Source organism: Dama dama, chromosome 13 (assembly GCF_033118175.1).
Source record: "Dama dama isolate Ldn47 chromosome 13, ASM3311817v1, whole genome shotgun sequence".
Taxonomy (NCBI): domain Eukaryota; kingdom Metazoa; phylum Chordata; class Mammalia; order Artiodactyla; family Cervidae; genus Dama; species Dama dama.
The window spans coordinates 61923272-61932842 of NC_083693.1; the positions used below are offsets into that span (position 1 = coordinate 61923272).

At 38.7% G+C, this 9571-nt stretch overlaps 1 pseudogene; it reads left to right on the plus strand.

Annotated features, from left to right (window-relative positions):
• Positions 1-4994: 4994 nt before the first annotated feature.
• LOC133068463 (ribosomal protein eL22-like) lies at positions 4995-5435 on the plus strand (annotated as a pseudogene).
• The last annotated feature ends 4136 nt before the right edge of the window (positions 5436-9571 follow it).

Sequence of the window (9571 nt, forward strand, 5' to 3'; positions counted from 1 at the left end):
ACACCACCTGTCCAACCACCTCCCAGAATACTTTACATCCATCTTGGCTGAACAAGGGTGCACCACCAGGAAGAACTCAGTCAGAATGATTGGCTAAGGACAACCCAGAAACTAATCCCATCACCATAAAACCCCGAGACTGCAAGCCATGTGACAGAGCTGGTCTCCTGGGTTCCCTGACCCTACTGCTCTCCACCCGGGTGCCCTTTCCCAATAAAGTCTCTTGCTTTGTCAGCACATGTGTCTCCTCAGACAATTCATTTCCGAGTGTTAGATAAGAGCCCAGTTTCGGGCCCTGGAAGGATCCCCCTTCCTGCAACAATTTCTGCAAAATTTTCAGCAAATATCAAACTTAATTTAGGATGCAAGGGTGGACGTGAGGAGGAAAGTCACAGTTATTGTCTGGGTATCAGACCAGAAACCTTCAGATGCCTGGTAAAGAGTAAAGAATATAATAGCCACAGGCAGTAACTGGCAGAGATGAAAGAGCAGAGGAAACAGGATTTGAGAAGACTCCGGCCAGTCCAATCTAACTCCAGTACCTTATAACCAAGATACTTGAGAACACATTTGATCAAGCACCTCTTGAGGTGGCTTAAAGCCATGGCCCTTTACCTGAGACTTTGTGTCTCCTGACCCTTGTGACTGAGGGCTGTATATACCCCTGCCCCATTTAATGAGGATGTGATTTACTATAACAATATAATTTAATAAATAATTTAAATAATATAATTTAAAGGCTTGTTGAACCTGGCTCACTGACCCAAAATATCATCCTCACCAAAGAGATGTAACTAGTTAGTTATTATCAGTCAAGATGCTGGGTCCCCAAGATAAGCAGCCACTGCTGCTCCCTGAGATAAAACTTAATGCTTACTGATTCTAGAGAAAAAGCCAAATCACTATCTTAGTTTTGTGGGCATTAAGCTGTGTTTCTGAAGAGCCAATAGCTTCTGATTCCACTTATTACTGGCAGATATTCTCTGGAAAAAGCACAACACTCTTTGGCTAAACCCAAATCAGTAATGAGACATACAACCAAATATCAGAAGTAAGAGGGTGGCATCAAACCAAAGACAGAAAAACCAGCTGGAACAACTGGTCTTGTTGTTCTAGTTCTGAAAGGAGGACCTCCTCATCCCGACAGGAGTTTACTGTTTTTTGGTGACCAGAGAGAAACATGCTGGAAGAAGAGGAGTATGTTATACAATTATGCCTACAGTTGCCTTTGATAGCAATTTCATATATATATATATATATATATATATATTTGGCAGCAATTTATATATATATATATGTATGTATGTATGTATGTACATATACATATGCATGTATATGTACATACATATGTGTGTATGTGTATACATGTGTGTATATATGTATGTGTATATATATGCATGCATATATATATATAGGTATATGTAGATAGATAGATGGGCTTAACTCCTAAATGATATTTATTTATAGTTTTTTTAAGTAATCTAATGACAGAGTCAAAACTGAATGCACAAACTTTTCATTCTTAAAATATATCAAAACAGATTTGTAGAGGTTGCAAATAAAGTCAAAAAAAATTATCTGGGGTCTATTGTAAAAGAAGAATTGCACCAGAGCAATTAAACAGTCCAGTGCATGCTAAGTCACTTCACTCATGTTTGACTCTGTGAGACCCGACGGACTGAGTATAGCCTACCAGGCTCCTCTGTCTGCAGGATTTTCTAGGCAAGGATACTGGAGTGGGTTGCCATGCCCTCCTCCAGGGGGTCTTCCTGACCCAGGGATTGAACCTCCATCTCTTGTCTCTTCTGCATTGGCAGGCAGGTTCCTTACCACTAGCAGCACCTGGGAAGGCCAAGCAGTCAAGGAAGATTTAATTCAAGACTGTTGCAATAGGGAAGAGAATGAACACAACTCACTGAGTAAAACGCGGGAAGATTTTTAAGTGTGGCAGTGAGCTAAAGGAAAAATCCTGGAGGACTTCAGGGTAGAGATTGGTCAATGTGATTAGGCATTTGTATTTGCTAATTGATGTTTACTGAAATTAGACTTCTACCCTCTCAAAAAGAATGGGACACAGGGACTCTATTTTTCTTGTGGGTCATATTTCAAATACTGGCTCCCAAGTTGTTGAGAAAAATATTCTAGAGTAGTAGAAGATTTACATCTCAAAGGGCAAAGAAAGAATTTACAATAGCAAGTTTTCTAAAGTAAATGCTCTAAGAAAAGGGAGGTCAGGGGTCTATTGTCAAGAAGAAACTTTCCAAAGTTTAGTCTAGCTGAGACGAATGTTACGGCCAACCTGGTCACTATTTTCAGCCTTGGAAAGAACATAATGAAAACTATCTGCATCTGGTTCAATAAAGATTCCCCTTTTCTCTGGTTTAGCCCCATAATTCTATTCTGCAGGTTAATTGCTTCAGTGAACGATTATTCTTAAGGCAAACAGCAATCACACTAAAATCCTCTTTGCAAATGCTGTCTTCCATTTTCAACTTAAATCCTCCTTGGGGACTTGCTACAAACCAAAAGCACATTCCATTCGATATTTAAACTGAGAGTACTCTCCCACCTAGGTAAATCCTTCAGGAAGAGGAGATCCCAAGTTTAATTGTCCACAAAAGGCTTTGGGGAAATCTTTTCTGCAGAGTATTTATACTATATGTAGGAAGCTTTTGACTCAGCTGGCATCGCAACTTAAAACTCTTAATAAATGTTTCACTTCTTTCATGTATGTATCTGTCACCTATCACTCAATGGGACTAGAGAGCAGGAATGAAAGATTTCTGACAACTGTTCTAACAAAAACATAATGAAATTCTTCTGATGAATCCCATTTTAACAGGTCATGGCATCAGATTGACAAGTCCAGGAATTCATTTGATTACTGGAGCCTTACAGGGGAAAATGAGGTCTGAGAAAACCAGCTGATAAAAAAGCACAGCAAAGGTCGAACAAATCAGAAAAATGATCAGCCTAATGAGCCGCAAAATTATTTATTTGCTTGTAAAAAAGAAATTAGACATAGTTCATCATACATAAACCAATACCTGTCTTAGTTGATGGAACTCAGACAAAAAGAAGTAGGGTGGGGGTGTTCAGTTGTGCAGCCTTTAGAGAGGATTATTAGATTTTTAACAATTTGAAAACACTTGAGACATACTCTGAGGCAAAATAATTAGGAAACCACTGTTGATTGAATACAATATCTTGTCTGACAGTGGTTCCAGTTTGTTAAGGTGGTTACTATACAAACAGGAAAGGTAAGCATTGAATCTTAGTTCATTTTGTTATTTGACTTCTATTTGTTCATGCCTATCAGAATGTGCCAAAGCTCACCTTGCTACTTCACCCTTCTCCATCAAAATAATCCACTTTTTCCCCCCTAAAATAAACTAATTTCACAATGGAAATTAAGGACCTGCTGTTTCTCTGGACTAGCTTTAATTTTACAGTACTTATTGCACATTTCTTGACCCAGTTGTGGATTGGCAGTGAGGCTCTTGTTCTGTGTTTTATTCACAGACCATCAATGTTTTACACATAGGAAGTAACATTACTCGTACCATGATCCTTCCTTCAGTTCAGTTCAGTCGCTCAATCATGTCTGATTCTTTGCGACCCCTTGAACCGCAGCATGCCAGGCCTCTCTGTCCATCACCAACTCCCGGAGACCACCCAAACCCATGGCCATTGTGTTGGTGATGCCATCCAACCATCTCATCCTCTGTCGTCCCCTTCTCCTCCTGCCCTCAATCTTTCCCAGAATCAGGGTCGTTTCAAATGAGTCAGCTCTTCACATCAGGTGGCCAAAGTATTGGAGTTTCAGCTTCAACATCAGTCCTTCCAATGAACACCCAGGACTGATCTCCTTTAGGATGGACTGGTTGGATCTCCTTGCTGTCCAAGGGACTCTCAAGAGTCTTCTCCAACACCACAGTTCAAAAGCATCAATTCTTTGGCACTCTGCTTTCTTTATAGTTCAACTCTCACATCCATACATGACTACTGGAAAAACCATAGCCTTGATTAGATGGACCTTTGTTGGCAAAGTAATGTCTCTGCTTTTTAATATGTTATCTAGGTTGATCATAACTTTCCTTCCAAGGAGTAAGCGTCTTTTAATTTCATGGCTGCAATCACCATCTGCAGTGATTTTGGAGCCCAAAAAAATAAAGTCAGCCATTGTTTCCACTGTTTCCCCATCTATTTGCCATGAAGTGATGGGACCAGATGTCATGATCTTAGTTTTCTGAATGTTGAGTTTTAAGCCAACTTTTTCACTCTCCTCTTTAACTTTCATCAGGAGGCTCTTTAGTTCTTCTTCACTTCCTTCCTTAGAACAAAAGAATACATGTACCTACTCTTTTGTCCACTAATCAAATATAGTACAGATGCAAGATCCAGTTTTATATTAGAGCACAAAGTGAAGAGAGTTGCTTCAGTGTGATAATTAGCCTGTATTTCAGTTTAACACCCTTTTTACATCTCTATCTGTCACTGGAAGCCAGTGTCTTTTTCTCATATAATTACCGAATGTAATCCTCCAAAATAGTACAAGATGCATTATAAATGACCAGCACAGTAAGTATTTATACTGTAGAGGCAAGAAGACCTTTGATGTTCATCATTAAAACAAAAACAGACTGGTTTTGAAGGGTTTTTTTTCTAACTAATCATAAGCTCTCAGGAAGGTGTAAAATGAGTACATAGAGTCATTTGTACCCTTAGCTTAGTTTCCCCCATCAGTGACATCTTATACAACGGTAGTATAGTATCAAAACCAGGAAACTGACGTTCGTAAAATATGTTCACTAGACTACTGACTATAGACTACAGAATTTATTCCATTTTTATAATATTTTACATTCATGTGTTTATATGTATGTATATGTTTTGTAGTTCTATGACATTTTATCCCAAACATATAGATTTATAAAACCACCACCACAATCAAGATACAAATCTGCTCTCTGATCGTGTGGCAAGCCTTCAAGATGGCACCAAAGAAAGACAAGAAGCCTAAGAAGTCAACCTGGAAGTTTAATTTGAATCTTACTCATCCAGTAGAAGATGGAATTTTTGATTCTGGAAATTTTGAACAGTTTCTGCAGGAGAAGGTTAAAGTGAATGGAAGGACTGGAAATTTGGGAGTGTCATTCACATTGAATGCGTCAAGAAAAAATCATAGTCATTTCTGAGAAACAGTTCTCCAAAAGGTATTTGAAGTACCTTACCAAGAAATACCTTGAAAAGAACAATCTTCATGATTGGCTTCCTGTGGTTGCATCTGACAAGGAGACGTATGAGCTTCGTTACTTCCAGATTAGTCAAGATGAAGATGAATCTGAGTCTGAGGACTAGATGACGCCATCCTTTATAGGGCTTTGCTTGCTAATAAAACAAATTAAGCATACAAAAGACAGAAACATCTTGAAATGGACCTTTAGCTTATCAGTGAATAAGAAACATTACTCTGTATGTTAAACATTCATCGCTTTTATTTAAGTGTATGTTGTTTATATGGTGCTGGCTTTCCTTTAAAACATTTTTATATTTTTATTGGAGTATAGTTGATTTACAGTGTTGTGTTAGTTTCAGATGTACAGCAAAGTGAATGAGTTATACGTATATCCCCTTGTTCCTTAGTCATACAGACCATTACAGAGTACTGAAAAGACCCTGATGCTGGGAAAGATTGAGGACAGGAGGAGAAGGGGACGACAGAGGATGAGATGGTTGGATGGCATCACCGACACAATGGACATGGGTTTGGGTGGACTCCGGGAGTTGGTGATGGACAGGGAGGCCTGGCATGCTCCAGTTCATGGGGTCGCAAAGAGTCGGACATGACTGAGCAACTGAACTGAACTGAACTGAGTAGAGTTCCCTGTGCTATACAGCAGTTTTTTAGTTTATGTATTATGTATGCTAAGTCGCTTCAGTCATGTCCAACTCTTTGCAAACCCATGGATTGTAGCCCACCAGGATCCTCTGCCCATGGGATTCTCCAGGCAAGAATACTGGACCAGGTTGCCATTTCCTATTCCATCTGTTTTATGTATAGTAGTGTGTATATCCCAGTGTCATACATGTATCCCTCTCCCCTGTATCCCCTGGTAATCATAAGTTTTCTACATCCAACTTCTGTTTTGTAAATAAGTGTTTGTCCCCCTCCCCTTTAAATACTTTGTATAAGCAATATTTAAATAGCTTGTAGCTAGTGGAATTACTTTCAGGATTTCTGTAATGTACTTATTTTACAGATGTCCTCAAGTTAAAAGTATAAAACGAAAAAAGCACAATTTTAGGTATAACTATATAATAAACTATTTAAATTCAAAAAAAAAAAAAAAGATACAAATCTGTTCTACCACTGCCAAAGAACTCCTTCATGCTACCTGTTTATGTTCACACCATACAGGTACCCCATCCCTACCATGTCCCTGTCCCCTGCCAACCACTAGGTCTGTTTTATTGTTTAACAAAGGTTATACAAGTACAATCATACAGTATATAACCTTTTAAGATCTTTTTCATTAAAAATAATACTGATGAGATCTACCCAGGTTGTTGCAAGTATCAATAGTTGGTTCCTTCTGCTGCTGAGTAGCATACCATTGTATCCGATGTTCCACAGTTTGTTCTATTCAAGCACTGAAGGACAATTAGGTGGTTTCTAGTTTTTGCTGTTACAAAGAAAACTGCTGTGAACACTCATCCATATGTTTTTGTGTGAACATAGTTTTTCATTTCCTTGGGCAAAATAACCTAAAGAGCATTTTCTGGATCATACAATAAATGCACACTTACTTTACAAGAAAATCATCATATTGTTTTCCAGAGTGGGTGCACCATTTTACATTTCCAATAGCAATATATGAGAGATCCAGTTTCTCCATGTTATTAGTAGCATTTGGTACCAATGCTATTTTTTGTTTAGCTATTATAATGGTATATAAGGATATCTCATTGTGGTCAGATTAGATTTCTGTACATTATGCCCCCATTAATAAATTATAGCCTTCTACATATTTCCCAGCATTCACCAGTACAGATGCACTTCATATCCATAAGGCTTTAGTTTTCTCTCTCCTACCCAATGTTTTCTCCCTTACAGATACATAATTTTACCCAAACATTATTTATAAAACTGCTTTTAATTTTGTCCTTATCTTTAATCACATGTCCAAAATACTGTAAGACTAGTCTGAAGAGCAGATTTGGTTTGCATTTAGGAATGAGGAAGCAAAGTTAAGTACTTTAAGGCTCCATAAAGCATTCATGATATGGGTCTGATTCTGTAAATGAAGTATTTACAGGCTTGAAGAGCATGCTTGTAGGGGCAGTTTCCTTCAGTCAGGACAGTAGCTATGGATTCTACAGCCTATCAAAAACATGAGGGTCATCATGTTTTGGGAGACAGTTTGGGACTGGGGAATGGAACTGATTTATTTGTCGGGATAAAGGATTAATGAGGATGTAAGATCTAGCTGTGATAAAATCAAAGCAGAGACAAAGATTTGATTCTTATGGCTCCTGAGTAGCCCAGGAAATCAATCACCTGCTGTGATATCAGAGGGGACTTTTTATTACAGCAGCTCCGCAGTGGTCACTTGAGCTCAAACCATATGTCTTAAATGAAAAGGCTTCAGTACAACCTACCCATTTGTTTATACTGTCTTCATAAAGTATCACCATGAATCAATAAGGCTACAGAACAAGTTCTAATGGCAAAAATAACTTAAAATACAGAATGCTGACATCCATTTGCATATCATATGTGAAATAATATAATATAAACTGCTGCTTTATTAAAAAAAAAAAAAAAAAAAAACCTGCTTTGCTGCTCAAAACTCCAGACAAATCCATGCGGTAAAAATATTCTTTATAAATCTGTGCTCTACAAAGGAAACTATAAGTAAGGTGAAAAGACAGCCCTCAGATTGGGAGAAAATAATAGCAAATGAAGAAACAGACAAAGGATTAATCTCAAAAATATACAAGCAACTCCTGAAGCTCAATTCCAGAAAAATAAATGACCCAATCAAAAAATGGGCCAAAGAACTAAACAGACATTTCTCCAAAGAAGACATACAGATGGCTAACAAACACATGAAAAGATGCTCAACATCACTCATTATTAGAGAAATGCAAATCAAAACCACAATGAGGTACCATTACACGCCAGTCAGGATGGCTGCTATCCAAAAGTCTACAAGCAATAAATGCTGGAGAGGGTGTGGAGAAAAGGGAACCCTCTTACACTGTTGGTGGGAATGCAAACTAGTATAGCCGCTATGGAAAACAGTGTGGAGATTTCTTAAAAAACTGGAAATAGAACTGCCATATGACCCAGCAATCCCACTTCTGGGCATACACACTGAGGAAACCAGATCTGAAAGAGACACGTGCACCCCAATGTTCATCGCAGCACTGTTTATAATAGCCAGGACATGGAAGCAACCTAGATGCCCATCAGCAAACAAATGGATAAGGAAGCTGTGGTACATATACACCATGGAATATTACTCAGCCATTAAAAAGAATTCATTTGAACCAGTCCTAATGAGATGGATGAAGCTGGAGCCCCTTATACAGAGTGAAGTAAGCCAGAAAGACAAAGAACATTACAGCATACTAACACATATATATGGAATTTAGAAAGATGGTAACGATAACCCTATATGCAAAACAGAAAAAGAGACACAGAAATACAGAACAGACTTTTGAACTCTGTGGGAGAAAGCGAGGGTGGGATGTTTCGAGAGGAATTGGGTGGAGAGGGAGGTGGGAGCGGGGATTGGGATGGGGAAGACGTGTAAATCCATGGCTGATTCATATCAATGTATGACAAAACCCACTGAAATGTTGTGAAGTAATTAGCCTCCAACTAATAAAAAAATTTAAAAAAAAAAAAAAAAGAAATCTGTGCTGGATTTCCTCAAAGTTTGATTGTTCAGAAAAGTGGAATAGGGAATGTGAGTTCATCAACAGTTTTAAATCAGAGAAATAATTAACATTAGGGTGAAATCCACCACGTGCGTGCTAAGTTGCTTCAGTCATGTCCTACTCTGTGCAACCCTATGGACTGTAGCCCACCAGGTTCTTCTGTCCATGGGATTCTCTAGGCGAGAATACTACAGTGGGTTGCCATGCCCTCCTGCAGGGGATCTTTCCAACCCAGGGATCAAACCCACATCCCTTACGTTTCCTTCATTGGCAGGCAGGTATATAACTACCACTTGTGTGTTAGTTGCTCAGTCGTGTCCAACTCTCTGAAACTGCATGGATTGTAACCTGCCAGGCTCCTCTGTCCATGGGATTCTCCGGGTAAGAACACTGGAGTGGATTGCCATTCCCTTCTCCAGAGGATCTTCCTGACCCAGGGATCAAACCCTGGTCTCCTGCATTGCAGGCAGATTCTTTACCCTTTGTGCTACAGGGAAGTCCTTTACCACCTGGAAATCCACCACAGCAGAATAAAAACAATAAAAAGACTTTGTCATGGAAATAAGGTAATAATGGTATATACCATTTCAAATTGGAAACAACTAAAAAGATTTATAGATTA